The sequence below is a fragment of the Petaurus breviceps genome, unplaced genomic scaffold, assembly GCF_028583685.1.
Source record: "Petaurus breviceps papuanus isolate PSGF00001 unplaced genomic scaffold, PetGlider_PUasm1.0 118, whole genome shotgun sequence".
NCBI classification, from domain to species: Eukaryota; Metazoa; Chordata; class Mammalia; order Diprotodontia; family Petauridae; genus Petaurus; species Petaurus breviceps.
In genome coordinates, this window is record NW_027185616.1 from 17,881,026 (window position 1) to 17,897,143 (window position 16,118).

The following is a 16,118-nucleotide window of genomic DNA, read 5'->3' on the forward strand; positions in this document are numbered from 1 at the left end:
CAAGAGATTCGGTGTGTGAGGAATGATAAGATGTGGTATTTGGACTATGTACTGTAACAAAAAAAAATTGTAATGTATGATGACGTTGGAGAGATAGGTAAGAGCCGAATTATGAAGGACTTTAAAATATAAACCAAGGAGTTTTCGTTTTATCCCATAGTAAGTAGGAAGCTTCTAGTTAGTTGGGTTTGGAGAAACAGAGGGTATCCGGTCAGACTTCTGCTTTAGAAAAGTCAGCTTGGCATCCATTGTGGGAAATAGATTGGAGTGGGGAGAGACTAGAGAAGGAGGGAAGTTAGGAGGTCATTGCAATAGGCAAGATGTCAGCAAAGGCCTGAACTAAGACAGTGGCGATATAAGTGGTCAGATGAGGTCAGACTTGAGAGTTGCTGTGAAAATAGAAATGGCAAAATTTAGTAGCTGATTTAATACATGTTGTGAAGCAGAATGAAGAGTTAGGGATAATTAGAAAGTGTGAGAAAATGACATTATTATTGACATAATAGCATAGTCTGGAAGAGGTTTGGGTTTGAGAGAAAGATAATGAGGAGAGTTGTCAGTATAACTTAAAGACCTAAAGGTTGCAGGGCACAGAAGGAGAATTTGTACTGTGCAGAAAAAAAGATTAATACCTAGTCAGGGGTCTTTTTCACAGTTATGGGAACATTGTCAAGTATTCCCTTTAGGGAACGCCAGTGAAAACCAAGGTAACTGAGTCTTCAAGTGACCTAGATAGAAGCAATTGACTTATGTAAACTAGCCCATGCCTTGGCCCTGAATTCCAGAGAGGATTATAGAACCACAGAAGCTCAGACCTTAGAAGTCACCCCCAGAGCCATCTAATTCAAGACAAAACCATGCTTCATGTCACATCAGGCATTCCCCTCCCACCTCACTCCCTTCCCACCAACCTTCAATAGTAATGGTCCCATAATTGAGGCATAGTAATAAAACAGATGATGCCATTGCTTCTATACAGGACATATCTGCTAACTGCCCTATGGATGAACTTATCTTCCCTGTGATTCCTTATATAAAAATTCCCTTCTGGACCCCACCCTCTTATATCTGTTGTGTCCCCCTTATATTAGAATATAAGCTCCTTGAGGGCAGGCAGGAACTGTCTCACTTTTTCATTTGCATTTCCAGCACTTATGTGGCTGGCACATAGTAAGCAATGAAATGCTTTTTCATTCATTCATTCAATAGGAACCCATCTACAACACACTCTAAAAAGGGTTCTCAGGCCCCAGATTGAATAATTAAATTAAAAGGGAACATACTACCTTTCAAAGTGACCCATGTGGGATAAGTCTAATTGTCAGGGATAACTCTAAAATTGCCTCTTTGGAACTGCCACCCCATGGTCCTAGCTTTGTTCTCTGCGGCCAAGCAGAACTAGTTTAATCTCTCTTCCAACTGAATCCTTCAGGAACATGGTTTTGGGGATTCTTTTCAGCTAAGAGTTGGGTATACTTGAGCCATCAGCATTTCCCTTTTTGCTTTTTTGTCTAGGCATCTAATGTGTTAACTGACAATCCCGCCCAGCTTTGTGTAATGAATGGTGTGATGGGAAAAGACCATATCAGGTAGATATCAAAGACAGCCATATTTCTACAGTCCATCTCTCTTCAAAAAGTCTTTGCCTAGAAGGGTTATTTGGAGTTTCCTTCTGTTCCATCCCAGTCACTTAGCCTTTGCGTGTTCCTGTGTTGATGCTAACTGCTGTCCACAGGTGGCAGTGATCCTTCACTTTCAAGAACAAAATCACTAGACTTTCCCCCAGACCTCAGACTTACGGACCTATCCAAAGCCCTGCAGGGTTCCTGATGTACCCTGCTCCAGAAAAAGAGATTTCCACTTTTTTGAGCAAAGCTTGTTAATGTGTTGTTATCTCACTTCTCCAGCTCTGGCCTTTCTCACATGCTATTTTCCTTGTGAAATATTTTTGGCAGTGAAGTATGCCTAGAGAGCATGGAACAGATTGATCAGCAAAGAAAAGAGGCCATCGTGTGGAAATATCAGCTCAACCTCATGGTAGCAGGGCAGTGTGATGACACAGCTTAAAAGCAAAAGGGAAAATGGATATCTTTTTCCTTCAAGGCAGCTACCAAAGATCTGTTCACGTATGTTTTTTTCAAATGGACAGATCTAGGCTCAAACTTTAACAAGGCTATAGAAATCATTGTGGAATAACAGCATTTCAAAGTTGGAATGGACCCTGGCAGCCATGAAGCCCAAGCTGTAGCTAACAGAAATCTCCATCATAACATCTGGCAATTAGACATTTAATCTTTGCCTCAAGACCCTGAATAAGAGGAAACCCCTGGCTTTCCAAGGTCACAATATCTAGTTTGGGACAGCTATGGTTTTTAGAAAGTTCTTGCTGTTTGTTTGTTTTTTTTCTTCCTGATTCAAGTGGACTTATTCTCTGACTAGTTTGTTAGGTATTACTGGAGAGAGATTCTCCATCCAAGAATTTCATTTTTGGATACCTTAATTTGCAGGATCCTGGAGAATAACTACCAGAGACTAGGATAAGCCTAAAGCAGATTTTATTAAAGATGCTCCCAATTCTGGCTCTACAGGTAATCAGAAGAATTGTTCTCCTAACCACATGGTTAGAAGACAGGGAACAGTTACCGAGTATCTATGTATGCTTCACAGTCCATCGAAGACACCCTCGTTTTTCATAATCCTGACTCTCCCTGAAACTGACTCCTCTACACACGTGTAAGACATCCATTAAACAGGTAGGTACAAAATAAATACAAGGCAGGCAGGGGAATGAATAGCATTAGGGAGGATGAGTGCAGAAGGTAGCGCTAGAGCTAAGTCTCTTCAAGAAAGTAATTTTAAAAGGCGGAAGCAGAAAGGGTACACATTCCATGCAAGGAGAATGATGGGCAGTACAAAGGTGTAGAGATGGGACATGGAGAGCCACATGCAAGAAGCATCAAGAAGGCCAATTTGACTGGGTCATTAAATACTGGATGAGGAGTAATGTATAATGTAATGTAACATATAAAGTAAGTTGTGGCCCAGTTATAAAGAACATTAAAAGCCAGAGTTTCTATTTTATCCAGGAGAAAATAGCCAATGAAATTTATTTAGTAGGGGAATAAAATGGATAGATCTGTCCTTAAGAATATAATTTGGTAGCTATATGGAGGATAGATAGAAATGGGGAGAAGCTGGAGGGAGGGAGTCCCACTAGAAGTACTTTTAATAGACCATGCTAGGAAGGATGAAAATCTGAATAGGGTGGGGGCTATATGAGTTGAAAGAAGGAGGTATAATAGAAGGAGGTGGAGAGAGCAGTGGCAAGGTTTAGTAACTTCATATTTGAAGTAAGAAAGAGTGAGGATTGAGTTTAATGCAAAAAGGGACTGTGGAGATAGTATAAACACTTCTTTGTTAGATAATATTTTGGTTTTCCCCAATTACATGTAAAAATAATTTTAACACATTGTTTTTTTTTAAGTTTGGACTTCCAAAGTCTCTCCTTTCCTCACTCGCTTCCCTCCTTGCTCCTTGAGATAGTAAGTAATCTGATCCATATTAGTCATTTTGTACAAAAATGCTCAAAACCCTTCCAAAAGAAAAAAATGAAAAGTAGTAAGCTTTGGTCTGTATTCGGGTGACATCAGTTCTCTCTCTGGAGATGGATAGCATTTTTCATCACAAGTCCTTTGGAATCATCTTGGATCATTGTATTGCTGAGAATAGCTAAGTCCTTCGCAGCTCTTCATTGTACAGTACTGCTGTAACTGTGTACAGCATTCTGGTTCTGCTTACTTTATTTTGTATCCGTTCATATAAGTCTTTCCAGGTCTTTCTGAAGGCATGCTGTTCATCATTTCACAATAATATTCCATTACAATCATATACCACAACTTGTTTGGTCATTCCCCAAATGATGGGCATCCCCTCAGCTTCTAATTCTTTTTTTTTAAAGCAATCGGGGTTAAGTAACTTGCTCAAGGTTACACGGCCAGTTATTTCTGGGTGTGGTGCTGAGTATCTGAGCCCGGATTTGATCCAGGTCATCCCGACATTGGAGCCAGTACTCTTACTCGCTGAGCCACCTGGCCACCCCTAAGCAATTGCGATTAAGTAACTTGCTCAAGGTTACACGGCCAGGTGTTTCTGGGTGGGAGCTAAGTGTCTGAGACGGGATTCGATCTCCAGGTCTTGTCAACACTGGAGCCTGTGCTCTTACTCGCTGTGCTACCTGGTCGCCCCACAGATTCTAATTCTTAGCCATCACAAAAACAGCTGCTGAATTTTTCTTTTCACACAAATAGTTTCTTTTCCTTTTTTCTGCTCTTTCTTTCAGATACAGACCTAGTAGTGTGGTATTGCTGAATCAAAGTGTATGCACAGCTTTATAACTCTTTGGGCATAGTTCTAAACTGCTCTCCATAACGGCTGGATCAGTTTACCACTCCACCAACTGCATTGGTGTTCCAGTTTTCCCACATCCCCTCCAATTTTTATTATTTTCTGTTTTTTGTCATATGGGACAGAAAGATCTAGTACCTCATTCTCACAATTATAACCCATATTGCTATAGGCCTTAGTTTTACAAAACTTTTGCTTTGTGAAATAGATAGTGTCAGTGTTAGACTATCCATTAGAGGAAAGTATGTTGAAGTTTCAGGGCTGATCTTGAAGTCACAAGCATTAAGTTCAAATCCTGACTCTATTACTTACTATTTCCATGATTTTTTTTGTAATTTACTGTTTTATTTTCCCCAATTACATGCAATTTTTTTAAACATTCTTTCTTAAAACTTTGAGTTTCAAATTCTCTCACTTTCTTCCTCCCATCCCCCCTCATTAAGAAGGAGAGCAATTCCATACAGGTTATGCCATGTAAAACATTTCTGTAACAGTGATGTTGTGAAAGAAATTATAGACCAAAGTGGGGGAAAAACTCAAGAAAAATAAAGAAAGCCAAAAAGAAGAATGCTTGAATCTGTATTCAGACAACATCAGTTCTTTCTCTGGGGATGTGGATAGTATTTTTCTTTTTTTTTCCATTTTTCAAATATTTTATTAGCTTCTGATTTACATCATTCATTTCCTCCAGATTTTAAGTTACAAATTTTCTCCCTGTTTTCCCCTACCCACCACCCCAAAATAGCAGTCCCACAGGATATCCCCTCCTCCAATCTGCTCTCTCCCATATTTTCTCCCATACCCTTTTCAACTTTTTCAGTAGGGCATGGTGGATCTCTATGCCCCAGTGCCTGTACATCTTATCACCCATTATTTACATGTAAAATAGTATTAATAACAATAATAATAATAATATATTTAAACATTTGATTTTAAAACTTTGAATTCCAGATTCATTCCCTTCCTCCCTTGTCACACACCCTTACTGGGAAGATAAGCAGTTCAGTATAGGTTGTACATGTGCAGCTAATGCAAAACAATAACATAGTAGATAAATTGTAAAAGACTGACTATATTTCACTCCCTCCTATCCCACCTCCCACTTGTTCAATTCACTACTTTGATCCCATACGTTTTCAAAAGTGGATGCTTCCAACTTCCCTCCCCCCAAGCCTGCCCTCCCTTCCATCATCCACCCCTCTGATCCCTTTCCCTCCTACTCTCCTGTAGGGTGAGTGTGTATTTATTTAGTGTGTATTTCATTCCCTCCCCAAGCCAAGTTCAATGAGAATAAGTTTCACCCATTCCCTTTTGCCTTCCTATTCTTCCCCTCCATTGTAACCATTTCCCTTCCCTCTTCTTTATGAAATAGTTTACCCCATTCTGTCTCTCCCCATATCCTCTCATTATATTCCTCTCTGACCTCTTAATTTCACCTTTTAAGTATCATCCCTTCCTGTTAAATAGGTTCTGTGCCCTATATCTATGTATACCTGTAAACATATATACACACATTCACATATGTATTTATATGCCCATATACTTTCATATATAGACATATATATACATATGTATATTTCTATTCCCTTCAACTATTTTCATACTGAGAAAAGTTCCATCAGTTACAATTATCATTTTTCCATGTAGGAATGTTAATAGTTCAACTTTGATAAGTTCTTTATGATTTCTTTTCCCTGTTTACCTTCTCATGCTTCTCTTGCTTCTTGTATCTGAATGTCAAATTTTCTTTTCAACTCTGGTTTTTTCAACAAGAGTGCTTGAAAGTCCTCTATTCCACTGAACAATCATATTTTCCACTGAAACATGATACTCAGTTTTGCTGGGTAGGTGATTCTTGGTTTTAATCCCAGCTCCTTTGACCTCCAAAATATCATATTCCAAGCCCGTCGATCCTTCAGTATAGAAGCTGCCAGATCTTGGATTATCCTGATTGTGTTTCCACAATATTCAAATTGTTTCTTCCTGGCTGCTTGTAATATTCTCTCCTCAATCTGGGAATTTTAGGACCTGGCTATAATATTGCTAGGAGTTTTCTTTTTGGGATCTTTTTCAGGAGGTGATCAGTTGATTCTTTCAACCTCTATTTTGCCCTCTGGTTCTAAAACATCAGGGCAGTTTTCTTTGAGAACCTCCTGGAGGATGATTTCTATGTTCTTACTTTGATCATGGCTTTCAGGTATTCCAATAATTTTTAAATTATCTCTCCTGGATCTATTTTCTAGGTCAGTGGTTTTTCCCATGACATATTTCACATTGCCTTCTATTCCTCCATTTGTTTGGATCTGTTTAACAGCATCTTGGTTTCTCATAAAGTCATTAGCTTCCATTTGCTCCAATTTAATTCTGAAGCAATGAGTCTCCTCATTGAGCTTTTGAGATTCTTTTTCCATCTGGCAAATTTGTTTTTTTAAGGCATTCTTCTCCTCATTGCCTTTTTGAGCCTCTTTTGCCATTTGAGTTATTCTATTTTTTAAGGTGTGATTTTCTTCAGTCAGGCTGTTGACTCTCATTTTGTAATTTTCTTGCATCATTCTCATTTCTCTTCCCAATTTTTCCTCCACTTCTCCTATCTGATTCTTAAGGTTCTCTATGGCCTGTAACCAGCTCATATTTTCCTTTGAAGCTTTTGGTGCAGGAGATCTGACTTCACTGTCTTCCTCCTGTTCCATGCTTTTCTCCTTTTTTTCCCTCAAAATAGGAGTCAAGAAGTTGAAATCTTCTATCTGCTTTGTTTTCTTTACCTGGTCACGTCACCCCTCAGTCACTTGACCCCTGGGCTTTTTGCCACAGTAGGACTCTGCCACCAGACAGGGGAGCTTTCATCCCAAACACTGGGGCTTTCTCAGCTGCCAGAGGTATTAGATGGGTGCCTTCTCTGAGGCCTCCACACGCTCTGGCAAGCTGGACACATGCCCCAGGACCTCTACCCTAGACTGCAATCCAGACATAAACAGGTTAAAGCAAGAGTGATTACCCCTCAGACTGGTGCTTGGTCCCCCTACACTCTGCAGGCCACGAGCTGAAGCTTCAAGGTGGCGCTGGCTGGCTGTGCCACATCTCAGAGGCTTCTTGCCCTGGGGGCAAAAGCCAATGCACTCCCACTTACTCTCCCAAAGTCCAGACTGCACTGACCTCTCACTTTGTCCTTTGCATCTATGTGTTGATAATTCTGGAAACAGCCACAGCTGATGCTGATCTGGAGTCCATTTGGCCTGGTGGCTGGTCAGACACATCCTGGGGCTAAAACCTCTGGCTCACGCAGGCCTGAGCTCAGCTCCCAGAGTGCTGTGCTTGCCAATTCCTGCCATCCTCCTGGACTGTCCTCAGCGGGAGGTTCTGTGTCATTTTCTGGGTTCTGCAGCTCCAAAGTTTGTTCAGAGTCTCCTTTTTAAAATGATTGGGCAAGCTGGAAGCTGGAGCTGCTCAGAGGTCGTGCTTCTACTCCGCCATCTTCTATTTCCATGATCTTGAGCAAGTCACTTTACATTCTTATTTCCTCATTTCTAACATAGAGGGTTAGACTAGATTCCTTCTAGAGTTACTTCCATCCCTAGGTCTATGTTCCAACAATCTCTGGGTCTCAGCTAGCAAATTTCAGTGCTAATATTAAAACTCAGGTTTCCAGAGTCTTTTTCTAACACTTTTCTCACTGTGTAACACTTCCTCTCCCCATGCTCGCCAACAATCCTTAGCTATATGAGTTATATTTTTAATCACTGCAACAACTCTTACAAACAACCACACAACTGTAAATAATAGTTAGTTGTTCGTGACAAAGTTACAAATTATTCTTTTTTAAAGAACCCAATGTTTTTTCACAGCAAAGTGTCTCAGTAGATAGTTGTCAGCAAGCTACATTCCCTAGAGTAAAATTAGTCCTACTGTATATGTATCTCCTAGCAATGGTATTTTTTAGTGATTTTTTTAAATGCCCTCTTTTCTCACATTTTAAAAGTTATAAGTGTAAAAGTAATCCTTTTGAATAAAGGGGAAGTTTACCACTGTTCCTTTGTATCATACATTTGTAAAGTGTCCAGGAAAACATGTTTCATTTCAATAAACATTATTAAGAGTAAATAAAGTCTGAAAAAGAAATTGGCAGCCCAAATTTAAAACCTCTATTCAAATCATCTGTTTTTAAAGGAGTGAAACAAGTTCAAAAGTAATGGCCCCAGAGGAATTCAAACACCTAAAGACCTACATAAACCTATGGAATATAAACTCGATAGAATGAGAAGAGTTTATGTAATAATATCAACAAAAACAGCACTAAAGGCAGCTGGACTCTGATAACTCATAAGGATCAGTTCTGTTCTTGGAAAATAGATGATGAAAACTTTCTCCTTGTTTTTGTAAAGTGGTAGGGGACTAAAGATGTGCAACATGATCTATACCCCTGTCAAATAGTTTCCTTGTGGTTTGATTCCACCCTCTTGTTTAAAATGGTGGGTTCAATGCAGAGAAATCATTGTCATTTTAAAGCAAATGTCATTAGATTATAGGATGATATTTAGAGCTAAAAGAGCTCTCAGGAACAATTTAGTTCTTCAACTTTGTCATCTTCAGAACAGGAAACAGAGGCCCAGGTTACTGCAGTGACTTGAGATCACACAGGTAGTAAGCCCCAGAGGTTGAATTTAAATCCAGGTTTTCTGACTGCCATAGCAAGTGGTCTATCTGCTATATTAAGGTGCCTCAAAAGTACATGATGGAACCATAAAAATAAATATTTTTAAAATGGTTCCATTCTATAAAACTTAAAGGAAGGAGAAGAGTCACCATGACAATCAGCATTAGCATTTTTCTTCACTCTTCAAAACAATCTTCATTCCTTACCCCCTAAAGCACCCCCCAAATAAAATAAGCAGCATGTGTCCTTTTCGCCTTCGGACCAGCCAGCTATACAGATGCAGCTGTGAACATCTGTTGCATGCATCTCAAATGGAGCATCAACAAAGTCTGGCTCCAAAGCTTCATTACAAGTGTTATGTACTTTATTTATAAAATTCCCAAATCTTGAAAGTACTCTCTGGGGTTTATGTCGTCCCTCTGCTGCATTTAAAAAAGAAAAAAAAGAAAAAGATTTTTTTTATTTGGCCATTAGAGTTGACCATTTCTGCCAAGGCCAAGGGAGCACCTGGTGCTTGACCTTCCAGATGGTCTTGAGAGCTAATTAGACCTAAGCTGTTCCAAGCATTGGATGAGAGAAACAATAGTTGTGTTTTCATATGTTGGGAACAACTGGTGCCATGTTTTGGCTATAGGAAGAGATATTTAGGACTTAGAATATGGGTACCTCATCCCAGGGGAAATCTGATATGAGCCATCAAATCTCTCGCATGGTTCATTCCTCATCTCTGCCTCCTGACTTTACTTCCTTCAAGTCCCACCGAAAAGGCCATCTTCTAGAAGAAGCATTTCCCAATCCCCCTCCATCTTTCCTGAGGAAGCTCTGTCCCACAGCTCCCTAATAAGGACAGGCTGACAATTCTTTTGTCATAGCCAATAACAGTCAGACAAAGTGATCACCAATTAAGTCTTTTCTAATGCTGTGACAATGATGATGATAACACCTCACAAAGCATTTATACAAATATTATCTCAATACTACTGCCTCCTCTGTATTAATTGTTTCCATTTTCTGTTGTCTATAGCTTGTTTGCATGTTGTCTCCCCCATTAGGTAGGCAGCAAATATTTTTTCATTTCTTCATTTCCCCAAAATTTAGTACAATGCCTAACATGCTTAATAAATGATTGTTGACTGACTTATATGGAAGCAAACTAATCCCCTTTGTTTTCTTTCCTAATCTTCTCCCTCCTTCTACCAACACCAATCTCCCCCCAAAAAGGGACATTTACTTAAAACGTTCATCACTTTCTTTTTTCAAACATAGTCAGGAGACCTGGGTTAAACTCGGTTCAGCAAAGGACTTAAGATGAAAAAATACTAACTACCTCCAGAGAGAAAACTGGTGAATTCTGAGTGAAATTGAAGTATAATTTTCTCATTTTATTTTTTGCCTTTTTTTGGCAACATGGCTAATATGGAAATATGTTTTGCATGATTTCACATGTATAATTGATATCATATTGCTTGCCTTCTCAAAGGGTGGGAGGGAAGGAGAGAACTTGGAACTCAAAATTTAAAAGGCAAAAAAAATGCTTTCAATAAATAAATAATAATTTTAAAAAAACAAACTTGATTCAGTCTAATTCTAAAAAGAATTTAACAGGTGTTTATTATGTGCCAGTCCCTGCTCTAGGGACTAATGACATGGAGACAGATAAAACAACAGCTATTGTTTACAAGAAGCTAAAATTGAAACTAACATGGGGAGGAAGGAATCAAATAGCTGGGTGGCTCAGTAAATAGAGAGCTGGCTTGGAGTCCGGAAGACCTGAGTTCAAATCTAGTCTCAGACATTACTAGTTATCTTACCCTAGGCAAGTCATTTAAGCCTGTGAGCCTCCGTTTTCCTCATTTGTAAAATGAACTGGAGAAGGAAATGGCAAACCACTCCAGTCTCTTCACCAAGAAAAACCCAAATGGGGTCAAGAATTGGACAGGACTGAAAACGACCAAATAACAAATACACACACACACACACACACACACACACACACACGCACACACACGCACACACACGCACACATGAATAGAATAGGCTAGGATAGGATAGGATAGGATAGGATAGGATAGGATAGAATAAGATGTAATAGAATGGAATGGAATGGAATAGCGTAGAATAGAATAGAACTTAATTAATTTGGTAGAGAAGCCCACCAAACACCTAGGGAGATCAGGAGGGTCTTTGTATAGGAAGTGACATTTGAAGTGAGCCTTGAGGGGATTTCTGGATCCCAAGGGAGAGAAGTGAGGAGAGAGTGCATTTCAGGCATGGAGGACAGCTTGTGTGAAGGCATGGAGATGGGAGTTGCAATCTCGTGTATAAAGAATAATGGTTCTTGACTCTCAGTTAGCGACTTGGCAATCCTGAGCCATGAGAGGCAGCATTATAAATCAGAAAATTGGATTGGGAGGCAGAGAACTCAGATTCAAATCTTGATTCCTCCTCTTACTACTTGTGAAACTTTTGGCAAGTCAATTCTCAATTTTCTGCCTTTTAAAATGAAAAGGTTGGACCTTTAAGGGCCCTTTAAGTTCTAATTCTATAATCCTATGACACTGTAGCATGTGGAGCTGATATAATGGCTGCCCTGGGTGCAAAATCTCCATCCCTTAACTCTGTGTTAGGGGCAGGCTGGCAACTCTTTTGTTGGAGCCTACAATAGTCAGACAAAGTGAACACTAATTAAGTATTTTCTTTTCAACTGCTATGATGATGATGGTGATGATGATGATGATGATGATGATGATGATGATGATGATGACAATGTTGATGATGATGCCTCTTATCATTTATTAAAACCCAGTGAGTTAAGCCTTGCAAAGCACTTTACAAATATTATCTCATTTCATCTTCACAATAACTCTCGGAGGCAGGTGTTAATATGATCCCTATTTTATAAATGGAGAAACTGAGGCCCAGACAGTTTATGTGACTTGGCCAAAGTCACACAGCTAGTAAGTGTGTGAAGTAGGATTTCATTTGGGTCTTCCTGAATGCATATCCAGGATTCTATCCATTGTGCCACCTAACTGCCAATAGAGATATGATATAGAAGTCACCTATTACAGAAAATTACCTAGTTTAGAGGTAGACCCTTCCAAGATCCACTCTGGCTTTGAATACAAAGGAATTAAAGTCATAAAAAAGATAAACCAAGGAAGCAAGGTCATTGATCTCCATCCAGCTGCCCACATTACTGCCTATATCATCCACATCTGTTTTCAGCAAAGCTCCTTCTTTTGTAAACTTAAGAAAAAACCTAGTGTCTGCCTACAATCATAAGTCCCTTATCCTTTCTGGGGCTCAGTTTCCTCATCTGTAAAATGATGGGGTGGGACTAGACAGCCTCTAGGTTCCCTTCTAACTCTGACATTCTGTGCCCTATGTTCTTGGATCTCTTCTATTCCTTTGATTCTATGGCTCAAAACCTCTGGATAAAGAAGTTCCTAATGCTAGCATTGTCTATTCTCTGGAATTTCAGAATTTACTGCAAATGTTTCTTCTGTTATTTGCCTCTAAGCTCCCAAAGATAGACAACCTTGGCCTAAATGACAAATAAGCAATGCCTGGATTGTAATCACTGGTTTCAACATCATAAGGACAAGTTCTGTAGCATCCCTGGATACCTATATATCCATATTTATGTCTCTGGGCTCCATTTAAAAGCCTGGCTGTACCTACTTTAGCAAATGGCACAACAGTTTTTGTGCTTTTGATGTTGGTTTGTCTTGGGAGGATCAGGAGCCAAAAAAATAATGTGAGATTATTAATTTTCCCCAGAGTATCATAAAGAATATTGCAATATGACAGGAGACTCATTTTACTTCGATTCTATATCCAGTAAGTATAGAAAAGCCAAAGAGATATGGATGCAATCAGAGATATAAATCTTCACAGTTGCTTGCTTAAAGTCATGATTTTCATCATTAGTTCTCTGGCTTACTGAATGAAAAGTGAGACATTTGACTTTTTAAAAATAATATTTTATTTTTTCCCCAATTACATGTTAAAACAACTTTTAACATTTGTTGGGTTTTTTTTTAAGTTTTGAGAGCCCAGAGAGTTGAGATCACAGAAAAGAGAGGAGTTGAATGAAGGATGACTTGCCTGGGCACTTCCTTAAAATGAAAGTTCCAATCAGAGGAGGGGCAATTCAGTCTACCAGTGCCTTAGGCAATTCTCTTAGAAAATGCCAGCTTCCCATAGTGGAGGGAGTCTCTCATCTAAGAGTCCCTTATACTAATGAAATCACAAGTTCTGTCTCTAGCCTTATATATATGACTTTAAGATTTCCAAAGCATTCAAATCACAATAGTACCATTAGCTGGGTAGTCAATGTTATTCTGGCCATTTTATAGATCATAGGATTTAGAACTGAAAGATACCTTGGAGATCATTTTATAGATGAAAAAAAGTAAAACTCAGAGTGCCTAAGGTAAGGCCATTAAGGTCATGATTTGTATTCAAGTCTCTTCACTCTGAGTTCTGGACCCATCCCATCAAGCCATACTGGCATTCTCATTCTAATTTTGGAGGGGAGGTGGGGGGACAGTAATAGGAAGTGGTAGTTCAGACCTATAATTTCCTATATGGTTTAGGAGCTCCTAACATGAAAACTGCTTCCTCTGTGTGTAGATTGCCAACTTGTCTGTAACTTAGAGTCTTGGAGGGCTATTTGTGTAGCTGAGATGTTAATAATCCCAGCTCAGACGCATAAGATATATGTAATCCTGGACTAGTCACTTAACCTCTATGACGCTCAAGTTCCTCATTTGAAGAATGAGGGGATTAGATTATATGGTTCTGAGTTGTCTTCTGTCTCAAAGTTATCACCCTAAGTGATTTGTCCATAATCATATAATTAGTGCGTATCAGAGGCAGGTTTTGGACCCAGATCTTCCTTACTTTAAGGAAATCCCTTTATCCACATGCTTTATCTCTGTCTTTTAAGAATTCAAAAAGCAAATACATATACACACATATACATACATACCCATATACACACTTATATGTGTGTATGTATGTATATATCTATATGTATATATGTATATATTTACCTTAGACCTGTTATATATTTAAATTGTTTTCTTCATGACTATCAAATATGTGCTTTAAGCAAAATGAGAAAAACTTAACTGAGAGAAAATGGAAATGAAAGCAGCACTTTTTTAAAAAAAAATTATGGATGTCTTTTTGTTTTTATGTCATCTTCATTTCCAAAATTTGCCCTCCTCCTCTCCCTTATCCTGTAAGCCATTTCTTATAACAAAAATAAATAAGAAAGAAGGAAAGGAAATAGTTGAGCAAAATTAACCAATACATCAACTGAGGCTGAGACTATATACCATATTCTACATCCATAGTCCTTCACTTTTGCAAGGAAGGAAAGGAGCGAGGGGAAGCATTATTTTTCATGTTCCAAGGGTTCACCTCAAAACCCACAACTGCAGGGTCAATCATTAGATTCCCTTTTTCTCTAAGCAGATTTCACAGATGAGCAGTAAACTTGGCCACCAGAGGCCTCCTGCCTATGATGATGCCAAATGGAGCTTTTCAGATGGGGGCTGGATACCAAGAGGTCCCTAACTACATCTGTGCTTTCTGCTCTGTTTCCAGGACAAGCTATGAGGCAGCCACCCAATAGCAGCAGCCGGACAACCATACCCTGGCACATACATCTAGTGTCTATTAACTATGTGAAATGGGGATTTCAGGGGACATATAACTCCCCTTCAAAATTCAGAGTTTGGTTACCCATAATCCCCTTTGGATGGCGACCAGTGTAAATTAATATGCTAAAGAACACCCACCTGTCACAATGTTTTCTAGTGTAACATAAGTAAGTTACCTGTCAACACTGTGGCAGAGAACGGGAGGTGGGAAAAGAGAAAAGGGGGAGAGGGACAGGGAGGAAGTTTGCTTGGGTACTTTTTATCCCCAAAGGCTCCAAGCCATTTCATTAAAAATTTCCTCTGTTAATTATTACTGAGCACATGGTAACAAATGAAAATATTGAATAGCCAGTAAACTCCTAAAACAGCTGACATAATGAGAACTGCCTAACTGAACTGAAGAAAATCCATGCTCCAGGAACCCTCCCTCCCCCTTTAGATGGTTTGATGTCCATGAAGCCAAACCCAATTCCATCTGCTATTTTGGCAACAGCCTGAATACCAGATTTCACCTGCCCTCACTGTACCATGCTAAGCTGAGCCTGAATACAGGGACACGTGGGTGCTTATGATCTTACAAATGTAAACAACCAAGTAAAGATTTCCTTTGTTTGCTCCGATCACAGAACTGACTCCTTATTCCAGGGCTATCATGTATGCTGCAGATAAAAAACATCTTTCCCCAGAAGTTTTGCATATATTCCACTTAGAAAGATCCTGGTCAAGTCCCTATCCTGACCCTATAAGTAGGTGGCCACTCACTTGATACAATTTCTGGGAAGGCAGGAAGGTCCTATGTTGATCAAAATACTTTTGATTGGGTAACTAATGTCCAGCCATGAGGAAAACCACTCATCTGAATCACAAGGTTTTCCTATTGACCCATAGGAAGGAAAAGCTCCTGTTTTCTTCAATGTGTAGAACAGGACAATGGAATCACAGAATTTGAGAACTGGAAGGGAACCTCAGTGACTGTCTCATACAACCCTCACCCAAAACTATCTCCACTACAACATTCCCAACAACGGTCATCCATTCTGTCTGAAGACCTACAGGGATCAGAGGATGATAATTCCAGAGCTGGAATACTCTGGAATCAGAGGCTATTATTCCCTTAGGAAACTTCAGACAGAATGTCTGTCATTACCTCTCAAGGCAATCCATTCCACGTTGGGACATCTCTAATTGATAGGAAGATTTTCCTGACATCATGTTTCTATTGTCCTTTCCAAAAGTTCACTCCACCATTGCCCCTGGTTCTGACTTCTGTGTCCAAAGAGGGTAAGTCTAATTCTTCTTTCACTTGGCAACCTTTCAAATACTTGAAGACAGCCCTTGTATGTCTCCCCCTCCCCCAAGCTGAACCCTTAGGTCTTCTTTTCTCTAGG

At 39.4% G+C, this 16,118-nt stretch overlaps 1 long non-coding RNA gene across 1 annotated transcript in view; it reads left to right on the plus strand.

Annotated features, from left to right (window-relative positions):
* Positions 1-1,811: 1,811 nt before the first annotated feature.
* LOC138161342 (uncharacterized) overlaps positions 1,812-16,118 on the plus strand; it is a 62,026-nt gene continuing 47,719 nt past the window's right edge. Inside the window, exon 1 of the long non-coding RNA XR_011168336.1 lies at positions 1,812-2,753. This is a non-coding gene — a long non-coding RNA (uncharacterized lncRNA). The remainder of the gene's footprint in view (positions 2,754-16,118) is intronic.